Source organism: Astyanax mexicanus, chromosome 3, assembly GCF_023375975.1.
Source record: "Astyanax mexicanus isolate ESR-SI-001 chromosome 3, AstMex3_surface, whole genome shotgun sequence".
Taxonomy (NCBI): domain Eukaryota; kingdom Metazoa; phylum Chordata; class Actinopteri; order Characiformes; family Acestrorhamphidae; genus Astyanax; species Astyanax mexicanus.
Window position 1 is genome coordinate 30,921,302 of NC_064410.1, and position 16,372 is coordinate 30,937,673.

A 16,372-nucleotide genomic window follows, 5' to 3' on the forward strand; every position below is an offset into this window, starting at 1 on the left:
CCAGATCAAACTTTCGCAATACCGCGTAGGATAATGTAATCATGTTGCCTCACCAGGAAAGCAGTCAGCACGATTTTCCTCACTAAAACAACCATTCTTATCCATGTTCCTGAGCTGGAATTCCCTCTCCCTCCACTCCCTCTCTTTTTTCCCCTTTTCCCTTCTCCCCTTATCTTTCACTGCCCTATCTTTCACTAAAAATTCAGGCCCTCTACTCCTTCCTGACTGAAACATTTGCAGCTTTTTCCTTTCCTTGCTCTTTTGTCCTTCCTCTCTCTGTCTTTCTGCCCTCGCAGCGTACTGTAAGTTCTCAGCTGGGTTCAGATCAAGGCTGCTCAGATTTCCACTTGTGTTGCGAGTTTCTCTTTTACTACTGGCCAAAATACAACTGAAGCAGTGGATTAGCAGATAAGCTTTTGCCAGAATCAATTCAAGGAAATTAGAGCAACCACAATCAAAGCACTGTCATAACAGAATATCTGCAGCAACAAGGAAATCAAATGTTATACTTTTACTTTTTACCACACTTAAGAGACTAAATTAAGACCACTTTCACAATAACAATGTAGTAACAAGCACAACACCAATATTTAGCAAATCTAAAATATAGATAATACAGTAAGTTTACAATGTCTGAATTTTCCACCAAACTAGTTTTGCACAAACAGAAATTCACCTGTTTATACATTAAGAAATATATCATCATCAACATCTAGAGTTATTCAAACTAGGCTGCTTTTATGAAAATATTTAACACAATTTACAAAACCACAACCGCAAAATACCTCACATATCATGTAAAATAAAGCACTGCAACCAAAACCACATATAACATTATAAAAATCAAACTTCTGCACCAAACAGCTTCAAATGCTTTATTCATATTATTAGATTTGCTTTGCCATGACACTAAAATAGTTTAAATTGTAAAAAATTACACACATGTATTGTCCAAGTCAGTACAAATGTACTGAGCAGGTCACCATATATTTACATTGGAAAGAACAGAAATATGCTCATTAAAAACAGTAAACTGAAAAAGAAAATTACAGACAAACTGTGTAGAAAAAATGTGCTTAATTCTTGATTAAAATGGTAACAATTAGTCACTGAGGTGTTTGGCCAGGTGGCACATACAGTATAATGGTCAATTAGCTCATGTTGTGTCATTTTGAAAGGCTGTGTTTAGATATGGAAACACGTGACTTAGATGTTGCATCTTATGCAGAGAATTGTGTTCAATAGCAAAATGTGTATAAAGCAGGGAAAGTGTTTAAAGTGGTGGAGACTTGAGAGGTGGAAAAAAGTGTAAATCAGTTAGCGAACTGGCATATGAACTTTATAAATTACAAAATGCAATGTGTAAAAACATAAAAACAAAAGTTATGTGCTCTGTCACTGATTTTTAAAGACTTTTCGGAGCTAAATTTAAGGTACTTGAAGACTTTTTTAAAGATCCGTAGATAACATGCATAAACAGTTGAATGTATGGGCTTTTTAAAGACCTGTAATAGATAGCATTACACGGTAAAAGATGACATAAACAAAAGTAGTAACCTAATCTAGTAAACTAAACCCCTTCTCAGTGTCTTTGGCTTCTTAAAAACACTCACCCTCCTATTTCATTGTGTCCTGCATCTGGCCTTTCTCTGCACCCTCTTCCTGTTTCCCTTGCCCTCGTTTACCATCACGTCATCATAAACCTCATGTAATGATCATACATCATGACTTTGATGTAATGCTAACACATTGTCCCACTCCCGAACAGCAAACACTCCCGACAATGGGAGAAGTATTGCCTGCTCTGAGTCACTGTAATTGTCTATGGCGTGACTGCGGGTGCATCATAGAGGGTATCGAGCTCGATTCATTAACTGGAGCTACACTGGTCTCCTTGGCAACTGCATTAGCATTAAAAACAGAGGCAGCTAAAGATCTAGTCAATGGAGGCTTAAAGTTAATAGCAAAGCTAAAGGCTAAAGGCTAAGAAAAGACTGAGTGACTCAATGCGAAACTTTTTAACAGCCCTTAGTTGCTTGGAAAGACTTCATCAAATCACAGACAGTCATGTGTCACCATTACTACAAATGTCCAGTGTGTGTGTGTGTGTGTGTGTGTGTGTGTGTATTTGCGTGTGTGGTCAAACAGCTGTAAATGGCCGGTCAGAAAACAGTCAAGGTCCAATTTGATTCACATCTGTGCTGTGATTTGTTACTGAGAGTTACTGTACTTTTGGAAGACGTCAGAGAATAAGAGGGCAGAAAAAAGAGAGAAAGAAAAGAGAGAGGTAGAGAGAAAGTAAGAGCATGACCACTCACCTCTCTGTCCCTTCTGACCTGTGCTTGCCTTTGTCTTTTTCACCCATCCACTAATCTCATCTGGACATCCCCCTGGCTACCTCCTGTGCTGTCACTCACTGCATGACTGTAAACATGCCCACCCCCTTCTCTCTTTTGTGTCTTCCACTTCTTCTCTGTGTGTCCCTTTTTGTTCCTTTTCTTATTCATTGCGGAGGAGGGGGCAAGTGTGCACTCATGGAAAGTGGTGGTGGTGTGGTGGTGGTGGGGGGTGTTAAGAGTGTTACAGAGTTCATTAGCAGTGTTTCCTAATCCTGCTTATTGGAAGCTGCTGTCGTATAGAGTATTAATTTCATCCTACAATATGATCCTACTATAATACATCCTACAATATAAGAATATTGATCTCTTTTAATAAAAAATGTACCTCCAATCCAAGCAAAAACATTTAGAAACATTTGAGCCCTTTCAATAAAAAACAATAAATCAAACATTTTTTGTTTTTGGAAGAAACAAGTTTTCTTTTTAAATTTGGACTAACCTTAACGTTAACCTTAATAAAAAAAAACTAAAATGCACTCTATTTAGGCATACATTTCTTAATGCAAATTAATGTAATTATTTTTTAATGTAACTCATTAAAACTGCTTGTCAATATTTACATTGCTGTATCAGAAGTGAATAGCTGAAACAGTGTACAGCAGGGATGACAAACTGAATCTGCGAAGAAGTCTCTTCTTTGGAGACTGAAAAAAACTGATTTATCAAGCTGAGTCAGGTGTGCTGCTGGCTGTTTAGAATGATAACCTGCAGCCACACCAGTCCAAAGTGGATACTGTTTAATACCCCTGGGGCCTCATGTTCTAAGACTGATTTCTTTAGAAAGTTGTTCTTCAGTTGTTGTTCTTCTGTGGGTCCAGAGAAGACAGACTGCCCTTAGCTCCTCCTCATGCCAGACCTCTGGGCAACCATGACCCTGTCGCTGGTTCACCGGTTGTTCTTCCTTTGACCACTTTGTTAGGTGCTAAATAGAGATGTAACAATCAGGATATGTTGCCCACAATTAGCCACATCTGAGCATCTTAATCTTGATTATTAGCTCATATTGATCTGATCAATATTTGTGCTTGTAGAAATAATGCAACCACACAGTTAAGGTAAGTCACTTGGACTATAACTAGAACTTAAATAACCAATACCAGATGCATTTTTCACTAGATTGGGAATCTGGAAATCCGTAGTACTAATCACTGCATATCAGAAAGACCAGCCTGATGTTTGGAGATGGTTGCTCTGACCCATAATGTTGTTTAACCATATTAATTACACTTTACATCTATTTTTCCTACTTCCAACACATAATTTTTAAAAGCTGACTGTTCACTTGCTGCCTAATACAGTATACCCCATGATGGGTGCAACTGAATCAATATAATTACTTAATTGTACTTTAATTATTCACATCACTGACTGGTGTATTTGCTACATGTAAATGCTAGAAAAGAAAAAAATATATATAACGTGGCTTGGACAAAATTATGGCAGAATTACTGCTTTTTTTTGTTTAATTAAGCAAATACATATGCTACAATTTTTTTCCCTACAAATTGCATGCATATAAGTGTGCTATCTGTAGAGAAATTGTTTTCTTCCAAATTCAGCAGAACATAAAATCTGAAAGGGCTTGCTGAAACTTTTGCATATGACTATTTATTAACATAGAGGACCGCAGCATTAAGTCATTTGGGTAACTTAGTCTGGTGTGCTTTTTAGTATTTGAATTGGTCAACAAATTGTGTTCAAATCTGTGACGTAATTTCCATGTCTTTCACACTCCAACTCTGTTGCTCTAAGTCTTCTCCTCCCACGGCCCAATAAACCTCCCAAGTGGCTGCACTCTCTCAGGCTTTTCCTCTTTTCCTCCGTACTTCACTGCCATTGCCCTTTATGACTCACTTTATCACAGCTGTGCTTTTAAAATGTAAAGATCCATACCATATGTGCAGATACACTCGCTCGCTCTCATACACACTCACAACATAAAAAAAGGTAATTTGTGTTCTGTATGGTGCACCATTCCTCAATCCAGAGACTACAGCAACACAGACCTGCTCCTATTAGGGTGATCACTTGGTGGGCAACATTTTGTCTTCCTCTCGGATGAGTTGTAATCTCTATCCTTCTACACCCCCCACCCCACCCTCTTTCTCTCCGTGAGGTCATGGTTTTAAAGAGCACTCCTCAGGCGTGAAATCCACGAGACCGGCACAAAGGTCTCAGGTAGCAGGGGCTTCAGGGAGTGGACTGGCACAAACACAGACACACAATACTCCTCCCGTTTCCTCTCCCTCACACTCGATTACACATGTACTCACACTCTCAATGTGCTTGTTTTAAACCTAACTAACATTTCCCATTCTCAGTCCACTCTAACTGTTTATCCTTTCATTCCACATAAAGACACAGAGACACAAAACAAGAAATGACTTATAACAAGGGGTTTATTCTCTTTCACACCCCTTTCTTTTACACACACTATCTTAGCTTCTTAGTCTGCATAAGTACAATGCACATAACAATGAAGGACTTGACTTAGACAGTGACCGTTATCTGAACTGGAGGGGTGGTGTAACGGTGGTCAGATATTTTTTTTTTCCTGGGGTACAGAATATTCTAATAAATGGCATCTATGTGTTTTGTACTACTATTCCTAAAATGCCAAATGTATTCATTCTGACAACCAGGTGTCTGGTAGGTTTACCCAGGTCTTTTTTTCTGGCCATGGCATCTTTTACCGGATACTTGAGCAACTGTGGTGCTGATATAACAGCAAACCTACTCTGCAGTTCTATCATTCTCACATTGTTAAAACAAATAAATGCAGAATTAGATTTGGAGAGAGCTGGAAAGTTAAGAGATAGCAATACAAAATTCTTGCTAGCTAAAATCGTCAGATTAATCTGCTCTGAAAGGGGACCACAGCACAATGCACGTTTTAAGAGTACTTTTTCCACATGCTCAGTTAAGCTACACAATCTAAATTAGAGAGGTCCCTAACGGTCTGTTCACACTGCAGCGACACGCTGTTGTAGTAAAGAGTTGTGTTTGAAGTAAAGAGTTGTGTTTGAAGGAGGCGCTGTTATTCTTTTATCGTCCGGTGTACCCCGCTTAAAAATCCAGCTGGTCATCTGTTTCTCTAATCAAACAGAGAAGTAATGTAGAGAATAGTAAAGCCTTAAATAGCTGTAATTAGCTTCTCCTCGTTTTCTCACACTGTATTTCAGCCTCTGGCTTGTGTAGTGACAAAGCCCTGGCGCTCAGAAAAACTCGCTTCTCACTTGCAGCACACAGCATCTAGTTGAAAATATTTAAACTTTTTGCTGCTCGCTTCACTTCGTTCACCGAGTTCCCTGTGCAGCACTGCCGCCGCTCTCTATAGAAAACAGTGAGAGGCGGAGCGAAAAATACTTGCAGTGTCGATGCAGTGTAAACATGACGTTAAACTTATGGACTGTCACTTTAAATAGCCCCTACATCTCAAAATTAAATGTTCTGAAAAAAATAAAAACAAATACTAAATTTTAATTTAAATCCTGAAGTAGTGCTGGGCGATAAAACGATATCGATAGTTATCGAGGAAACTATATATCGCGATAAGTCGGGGCGAGAAATTCGATAAACTAAATTTTCCCCTTTTTAAAATTAATTTAAAAGCTGTACCCACCTGGCAAGATGTTAACATCCTAGTGTCTGTCCACAAGGCTCTGAGCCTGCTAGTGATTTTGTCCATAACTCCCTTATTCTGTCACTTCTGAGTAAAAATAGAAACCTTTAAGTGTAACAGAAAGTGATTTGATTTATATCGTGATACATATCGATATCGGCTGATATGAAAAACTATATCGTAATAAGATTTTTTTCCATATCGCCCAGCCCTATCCTGAAGTTTAAATTGAAACTTACGTTAAAGAAGAAATCTTTTAGAGAGCACACCTCCGTTCACCCCAGAGTTCTGAAATGCAGAGATTTTAGCTGATGCTCCCAACAGCCTTGCAATGCTAGGAAATCACTATTTTTTTTTCAAGCTCAGGCACTGAGAACTTTAAAAGTGCACAGGTAACTAGTTTATTAAAAAAGACTTGTTTATACACACAGGCATTTCTCTGGGCAACTCCTTAAGTCAGGATATGTCAACTAGTATGAACAAATAGATAGGATAGGAGAAGAAATTGCAAAAAAATAATTCCTGCAGAAATACATACAACTAATTTTGCCATCTATTCTCAAGGTACTGTGTGTATTAAACGAGGTTTTAATAAACAAAGTTACCCGTGCCCTTTTAAAGTTCTCAGTGTTTTGTTTTAAATGTCAGGGGTCTGAAAAGTGTAAAGTGTAGAGCTACTTTGAGCTTGTTAATGGTGTAAAAATAGCAGTTCTTTGCATGGCCAACACTATGCCCCATCATTTGCATTGGAAGCCTGTTGGGAGCGTCGGCTAAAAGCGCTATATTTTGGAATGCTGAGGTGGAATGATTAACAAAAGTTTGTACTCGTTATCATGTTTCACTAAAACCCAAGTCCATTTCACACCGGATTTTCCTTTACGTGTCGTCTATGAATTAGGGTAAACTTTGGAGTCTGTTTTGTATTAATATTAGCTAAGTTATACAGCTATCTAGCGAGTTTAGTTAGCTTAGCTTACTAGTTAACTAACTAGCTTGTCTACGGTCAACTAACGCCTATTAGATACATTAACTAACGCTAACTAACCTATACTGACTGTTCCTCCTACTCCTGACCTCAACGTCACTTCTGTAACCAAATAACACACCAAAAACAGCACATTTCAGTGTAGTTGTAATACTTTACCTCATACATTTTTGTTTTAAACAGAATTCAGAGAGTGTGAGGGCTGTATCTGGGTCAGTTTACCTGTCTGTCCGCGCTGCAGCTCTCCAGTCTCCAGTCTGACGGTTATGAGTTACTGAAGACTCCTCGGACTGACTCAAATCAACTCCAACAACTAACCTACCAACAAAAACACCTCCAGTCCCAGTACTTCCTCTCAGAAAACTCCCCAAAAGCTCCTCGCGCCTGAAAAGAGGAGCGGAGAGCGGAGTTTAGAGAGTCTGTGAGAAGTTTTTCAGTTAAATCTCCGTGTGAAACAGGTGGAAAGTGTTAACGTCCTCCTCGCGCTCCGAGATGCTGCTGTAAACTCCGCGGCCACGCCCACAGCGCCGGCGTCACTGCGAGAAGGTGCGCTGTCCAGAGCCATGTGTGTAGGCCTAATGTGTGTGTGTGTGTGTGTGTGTGTGTGTGTGTGTGTGTGTGTGTGTGTGTGTGTGTGTGAGTTAAAGTTTTTGTACTCACTGTTCCCACAAGCAGAGGTAGGTTGAGTAGCCTAAAGCCATACTTAGTAACTCCATCCAGCATTTAAAGCACAAGAACTGTAATAAGAATGTAACAATATGCCACAGTGTGTCACAAATATTATATTTAGATATTTAATAGGAAATGAGAACAGTCTGATTTGTGCTTTTGCTACAAACAGCAAAAAAGTGGCCCATAAGCCCTTAAACAATATCACAATAGTTTATAGGGTATTTTTGCTATAACTATATAAAACATTTTGACAATGTTATTGCATACAATATGATATGGCACACCCCTGATCCTGAATTCTAAGTAAAATAATAATTTACTTTTTATCCAAACAGAACAGCGTCATCCACCAACATAGTATAACACTGTCATCTAGTGGGTGGAGTTTAAACACAACTTACAGTTTTTCTCAATTGGTTTGGCTCATTTCTTGAAACTGAGATGACATTCCTATAACTAAAAGGTAAATTGGCCAAACAGACTTACAGTTCTTCACAACACTTCAGATAACCAGCAAAATGTCATATGTCTCCCAAAACGTTCATTTTTGCTTCAAAATGAAGTCTTTCTCCCATATAAATAGTCAGTACCATAAAAATGGCATAGATCCTTCTCAATTGCTTTGGCACATTTTCATTAATTTTGTCCATCTGTCAAAATAAACTGGACGGTGCAGCAAAACTACATGGATCCTCATCACTGCTCATATCGCTCCAAAAACAGTTTACCCACGTGTCAAAACTGATTTCCTTTCTCACACAAATCATCAGTGCCCCCAAAATGCATTGTCCCTTTGGCATTGTGTAAGTACTGCAAGTCAAAATGCTTAGATGTTTTGTCTTTATGGCAGAGGTCTAGCTAAAGGAATACAATGTTCACACCACACACACTGCACTCTTTCTGCTGAGGAAATTGTAACTATTTTTATTTACAAGTACATTTTTACACATTACTGTAGGTAGAAAGAAAAGAAAATACTAAGGAAAATGTATCAAATATACTATGTATACAAATTACAAAAACCTGCAAAAACAAAACAAAATACATTACAGTAAGTAAAAAAATAGTCAAGCATCACAAATACAAAACATTCTGACTACTCTGTGTCACTCCCCTCTCTCCATCACCTTCCTGGCCATCCATCCGCTGCAGTCTGTTTGGCCATAAATTCTCATCAACATTGCATCTGATATGTTCTTTAGCAATGCACTGTGGGAAGAATGCCTGAGCCATCCTCTACACTGATCGCCACAGGACTATATAATCATTATATCATCACAGGACTATATCATCGTTATATAATCACAGGACTAGCATCAAAGAACTAGCACCAGGCCAAGATGTATACAGTGGATAGAAAAAGTCTACACACCCCTGTTCAAATGGTAGGTTTTTGTGATGTAAAAAAAATTACAATAAGACAAATAATTTCTACCTATAATGTGACCTATAACCTGTACAATGCAATTGAAAAACAAACAGAAATCTTTCAGGGAGGTGAAGTAAAAATAAACAACTGAGATATTGAGGTTGCATAAGTGTGCACACCCTTTTATAACTAGGGGTGTTGCTGTGTTCAAATTTAACCAATAACCTTCAAACTCACTTTAAATTGGAGTCAGCACACACCTGTCAACAATTAAAGTGCCTCTGATCAACTCCAAATAAAGTTTAACTGTTCTAGTAGGCTTGTCCTGATATTTTTGTAGCCACATCTTTCAGCACAAGCCATGGTCCACAAAGAGATGCCAGAGCATCAGAGGTATCTCATTATTCATAGATATCAGTCAAGTGAAGGCTACAAAAGTCATTAAATATACCATGGAACACTTTGAAGACTGTCATCATCAAGTGGAGAAAACATGGCACAACAAGACATTACCAAGACATTTGACAAAAATTGATGATGACAAGAAGAAAATTGGTCAAGGAGGAGCAGCACTGAAGGAGCTGCAAGAATTTCTGGCAAGTACTGGCTGTGTAGAACATGTGACAACAATCTGCCGACTTCTTCATATGTCTGTGCAAAACAAACATCCAGAAAACATCTAAGCTCTACTTAATTTTCAAAAAATTCATCTGATATCTACCAAACGCATGTGGGAAAATGTGTTATGGTTTAATGAAACCAAGGTTAAACGTTTTGGACATAATTCCAAAAGGTATATTAGGCGCAAAAGCAACACTGCTCGTCACCAAAAGAACAGCATACCTACAGTGAAGCATGGTGGTGGCAGCATCATACTTTGGGGCTGTTTTTCTTCAGCTGGAACTGGGGCTTTATTCAGGGTGGACGGAATTTTGAACAGTTCCAAATACCAGTCAGTATTGGCAAAAACCTTCGGCCTCTGGTAGAAAACTGAAGATGAAAAGGAACTTCATCTTTCAGCACAACAATGACACAAAGGACACATCTAAATCAACAAAAGAATGGCTTCAGCGGTATAAGATTAAGGCTTTGGAATGGCCCAGCCTGAATCCAGACCTGAATCCCATTGAACATCTGTGGGGTAATCTGAAGAGGGCTGGGCACAGGAGATGCCCTCACATTTTGTCAGATTTTGAGCAGTTATGCAAAGAAGAGTGGGCAAATTTTGCCACATCAAGATGTGTCACGCTGATAGGTTCTTACCCAAAAAGACTGAGTGCTGTAATAAATGCAAAAGATGTTGCAACAAAGTATTAGTTATATGTATTTAACCAGGTGATTTTAAGTTTTTTGTTTTATATTTTTTCGCTGTAAAGATTTATGTTTGTTTTTCAATTGCATTGTACAGGTTATAGGTCACATTAAATGTGAAAAAAGTTATGAAATTATTTGTCTTGCTTTAATTTTTTTACAACACAAAAACCTGGCATTTGAACAGGGGTGTGTAGACTTTTTATATCCACTGTATATAGAGCAATGCCAGCATTCAAAATAATAGACAACAAACTGATGGATTGGTCACCTGTAATGTGGGACACTCATATTCGTCAAAACCTGCTTTCACCTGTTACCTACTCACCTGATTGTAATGAATTTATGAAATGTTCCAAAATATGTGTTCTGTATTGTATTACAATTTCTTAATTCATTTTGAGAATTGAGCAGACTATTCTGCAGATGATGACTTATATGATGAAATTGTGCTGACATGTTTTGAAGAGAACAACCATTACACTGAGAACTAACCAATTAAGATAGATCAACAAGATGCATTCTTTTGGAAAATGTACTAAATGTAGGATTATTGTGTTAAGTGTAGGATACTTGTACATAACCATTTGCAAAGATGTACTAAGTGCTTGAGACACGTACAAAGCATTTGAAATGTGATGAAAGCAATGAGAAATGCCATTCTGTTATGAGAAACTGCAAGTTAGTTTGGGAATTTGTCCATGTTATTTTGAGAATGTCATCTCAGTTTCAAGAAATGAGCCAAACCAATGGAGAAAAACTGTAAAAAGAACCTCTGTCTGATAAAAATCTTTTAAACCAGGGGTAATTAATTAGAATTCAGAATTAATCAGTTAGAGGCCAAGGTCTGGACTGTCGTCATTTTTAACTTGTGTTATGATTCAGTGCTTAATCCTGTATACTGAAGAAGCCTAGTAGTTCTGTCAGAGTTTATATCATCAACAACTGAAAGACAAAACAAAATACAAATACTACTCAGTATATTTAAACAATATGTACTGTTTTAAACAGGCCTGTCACAATAATTACATTATCAACTTATCATATAATAAATGGAAACACTATAACTCAATAACTTAATATCGAGTCTATGAATGTGAATCTGTATGTCAACTTTGTTTCAAAATGCTTTATTTATTCTATTTTCTATTCTTTTTGTTATTTATATTAGATTTAGGATTGCCTGCCATGATAATTACATAAATGACAAATCGTACAATATATATAGAAATGTTGGTTGAACCTTGGCCAGAATATCAGCTTTGTTTAAAAACAGCACTTTTATTTTATTTAATATTATTACTGTTAGTATTTTATAAATGTAGTATTTACATTTTTTATGGTGCACATTTTTTGTGAATTAGTCTTTCTCGCTTTATTCTCCGACTTTATTCTCACCGCCTGCTTTGCCTGTGTGGCTCGCGCTTCCGCATCTGCACAGATCTGATTGGCAGAGAGGAGCGTTTGGTGATCTTACAACACACGTGATTGGTCTGTAAGTTTACTGCACCGCAAAGCATGAATACCGTAAGGACAAGAAAAGTTCAGCCTCTTTAAATGAACACTGTCTGAATTAAATCCTTCTCAGTAGTTTATCGGTTTGGGTCCGCATTGGACAACGTCTGGGTCCGGACCCGAATAATTAAAAGTCAAAACTGTTTCCAATAAATAGATACAACATTTTGCAATACTTTAAAATATCAGTATATTTTTACATCTCTAGTATTAAGGCTGATTATTGGAAAAAATCTGAGGACTGTGCTAAAACACTGCACTTTGTGCTAATATGTAATGTGTTTGTGTGTTTTCAGGGAGGAGGTACACTTTGGATTGGATAAAAGCAGATGAAAACAGACTTTGTGCACTTAACTGTAAGACCAATATGATTTTATTAATATCACACAGCATCAATCAGTATAATCCAACATAAATCTTGACATTAAGTCCTACATTACACAGCAGAAAATATACATGCATTTAACTGTGTCCTCAACAAGAGAGGAAAGAGGAAAATACACACATTAAAAACAAATATTAAAACAAATATACAACTAATCATGCAAATCTCAAGTAACACAGCTCAATACTGAGAAAAAAACATAGAGAAATTCCTCCTTTACGGAGTAAGAACCCCTTTAAATTCTAGTTCAAGTCAGTCAGTATGAGTTATGAACCATTAAAAACATGTTATGTGAACAAGCTGAAAATATAACTGATTTGTACAATAATAGTATGTTATGTCTGGCACTGTTCATACTGTACTCAAACATATCGCATGAAATATATTTTCTAACATTGTTAAATTGTTATATGTTCTTAAAAATATGTATAATACGAAAATAATATGCTAAACAACTGTACAAAAATAACATTCTGCATTTCTTTCAATAGAGATGGTGCTGAATGTGTTCAAAATGGAAGACTCGTCTATTCAATAATGGTGAAGCTGCAGAAAACAGACCGCAGAGCTTTAAAAATATATGCATTTGTTACAGTTACAATTCCTTGAATGATAGATTTCTAGTTAAGTTTTATACAGGTAACAACACATTTCAGCATACTGGGTTCTGTATAATATATATGTCACACAAAAACTTTGTTTCTCCATTTGGATGTAAATTAAGTAGTTTATTCCTACAGTATCATTCTGTTGGAATTCTCATATTCATCATAAATGGACCAATAAATGAATTAGACTTCAGCAGAAAAATGTTTCAGCCTTCTTGGGTAAACTAACTTTTTTTTGGAGATTAGCCAAGACTTTGCATGACAGTGGTGAAGAGATTTCAGTGACTCAGAACACAAAAAACACCTTTTTTGGTGCTATAAAATTAAGGAACCACATACAGGCTGCTTTCCTTGTATACTAAAAAACAGTAACCCAGACAAAGAACAATATCATTTGTAATCATTTACAATGCATTCAGGTTTATTTTTTTGTTGTAAGAGAGTATTGAACAGTCTATGATCTTGAGAAATACACTAGCAGTCAAAAAGAATGACTAAAATACAGCAAAAATGAGTAAAGAAAAAGGCCTACATTCACACAGCAGGTAAAAAAGGTTCAAATCTAATCTTTTTCCTCATGTGTGACACAAATGTCTGATCTGTGTGGCAAATAGAAAAACACACTGAATCGGATACTTCCAATTCCAACTTGGGGCCCTTTTTCACATTGTATCAGATACTAGGGGTGTGCCATATTGTATCATACGCAATAACATCGGCAACATTTTTTAATATCGTGAACGATATTATACCCTGAAATATTTAGCCACATCACCCACCCCAAATTATCCCATCAGGGTACTACTTTTTCTGTTATTAGCAAAAGAAAATTCACTCTGTTCTTATTTCCTATTATATATCTACTTGAAACAGATTATATCTGTCCAGTATCATTTATTTTACTTTACTCCTGGATACATGGAGATATTTGCAGTGCTTTATTAGTATCACAACATTCTGGATCATTGACTTCTGTTACAAATCTGATAAAATTCTTGTATTTTTTAATATCTCAGTAAGGGGTGTGCCATATCATATCATATCATCACTGTCCAGTTAAAAACACTTATCTCCAAAACCGCAACTTTACAGGAGAGAGAATAAACTTTTGATGGAAGTAGATTTTTTAATGGAAAAGAGATTTTTTCAGGTCATTTTGAAGACTTTCTATTGGTCCATTCAAGAAATTTGGCTTAGTGTAAGGGACAGTTTGTCTGTTGAAATTATGTAGTAAACTAAATATTGTCAAAAATGGAGATTAGTGTTTTTCATAGGAAAGCGACGATATGCAAAGGAATTTTTCTTTTTATTTTTTTGCAGTAGTGTATTCTTGAAAAACATATTTTTTAATTCAGTGTTTTGTCATATCACCAAGAGTATTATTTATCATTATCGCAAAAATACCATGAAATTTTGCGATATTATTTTAGAGCCATATTACCCACCCATATTCGATACATATTTGATTTGGAACAATGCAACTCAATCTAAACAGACAAATGAGGATTCATGCTATATTTTACATCAAGCAACAGGGAAAACAAATACGTGACAAAAACATAAGAGGAGTGAGGGAGGTTTTCAGTGGTGGGATAGAGAATTAACAGAGGTCACGAAAAGTTTCAAGTGATTTCGCTGTTTAAACTAAAATAGAAGGCACAAATGGCAACCGCTCCATGTTTCTACAGAAATGGACATAAAACAAAAGGTAAAAAGTTTGAGGGACACAAAACATAGAAGTGGGCATGGTTGAATACACTTTCCCTTTTCACACAAGTTCAAATCTTGGTGATGGGCCCAGCTGTCAACCACTGGAACTCATTGATGGCTCCTGTGATGCTGGTGAAAATGAAAAAAAAAAATAATTATGTGTGAATCAATGCTTTTTTCTAATCATTTATATCTAATTGTATCCTATTTTCTCCTCAATTTGTAAGGTCAATTACCAAACCCATTCATTAGGACTTCCCCTATCATTAGTAATGTCTCTTCTGATACATATTAAGCCAGTCACTACCTCTTTTCCAACTGTAGCTGATGCAACATTACCAGGTAGCCCGCAAACTTGAAGGAAAGCACAGCAACCCAGCTCTAATACATCAGCCAACAGATGCCTATGCTGACCATAGACTGTATATATCTGGACAGAGCATCGTCTCTTAAAAGTGAAGCCACCACAGGTCGGGCGCCCCCTGCTGTTCGGCTGCAGAAAGCTGTGTAACTCCACCCATCCCCATAGGTTTCAATGGCAAAACAGACAACTTTCAATCACGTTTTTTTCTAATATACTGTAATTCTACCTCCATTATTTAAATGCAACAGCTAGTGTAACCTCTGCTTATATTGTCAAATTTGTATATCCCCACAGAATTCGGTTTTTAAAACTTTATTCGGCTCTATTCAAAAAAGGTGTGGTTATGGTAAAAGGGCTGCTTATGGGCGGGACCAATAACAGGCCGTCAGCTCCGCTCCGCCCTGCTCTGCAGTCTGTGACCGCGAGGCAGCCCTCAGGGGCGGGGTTATTTAAATGAGTAGGCGGTCTCTCCACAGCCTTTCTCCCTCCTCCGGTCTCTACTGTGCAGACTCTGGTCTCTGAATCGCCAAAATGGCGGAAGATTTTGGCTTCATTTTCATTGAATGAATGGGAACGGCGACACGGCGTCCATCTTTATATACAGTCTATGGTGCTGACCAATTGTACTCTCTCTGACTCTGGCTGCTGATGGCAGAGGATTCGAACCAGTGATCCTCAGCACATAGTGGCTGGGCCTTAGTGAGATATATGTTACATTAAAACAGTAATAGTCAAAAAAAAATTTTTGTTGTTGGAATCAGATTCAGGCCACTTTTCCTATTGTGTGAACAAAGCCAAAGTGACACATTAACTGCACAGTGTCACTGATGCAAAGCACCAAAACTTAAACGAGAACTAAGAGCACCCCTACTCAGCTAGTCATTTGGTGCTCCAAGTTAAAACAAAAACTAAACACAAATAAAAAACCAAACAGAAATCAATTAACAGTATCGGTCAGTGTTTTATAAGAGGCCTTGATGATTCCATGCAGATCATGTTTATCATATTTTCAGAATATTGTCTTAAAATGTTCTCAATTATATGCTTCCCACAAATTCCTAACTGCTGTCCCCGGGCTCCCTGTAGTGGTCAGATTTATTAACTTCTTCTCACATTTCCCAAAACTGTCTCACTTGCTCTTCCTGATTATTGTGTTACCAGGACAATCAGCCGATCCTCTTCCTGCTCAACCCACTCCATCACTTACTTGTGACATCTTGCAGTTTACTATTGGCATTATAAATAGCGTTTTGTATTTATCCAGAAAAAAGAATAGCGGATCCAGTTTAACATGTCTAAACTATATACACATGAGCACTTCATTTTAAATGCCATTGCAGGCAGTACCAGTCAAAAGTTTGAAAACACCTATTTATTCAGAATATTTTTTTTCCCTACATTTTAAATAAATAAAGTTATTCAGACTATGAAT

The 16,372-nt window shown here is 37.2% G+C and overlaps 1 protein-coding gene across 3 annotated transcripts in view; it reads right to left on the reverse strand.

The window, feature by feature from the left end:
- arhgef1a (Rho guanine nucleotide exchange factor (GEF) 1a) overlaps positions 1-7,503 on the reverse strand; it is a 103,031-nt gene extending 95,528 nt beyond the window's left edge. For all 3 annotated transcript variants that reach the window (XM_049476325.1, XM_049476326.1, XM_049476324.1), the window contains exon 1: positions 7,229-7,503. The gene's annotated coding sequence lies outside the window, so the exon portion shown is untranslated. The remainder of the gene's footprint in view (positions 1-7,228) is intronic.
- Positions 7,504-16,372: the final 8,869 nt, after the last annotated feature.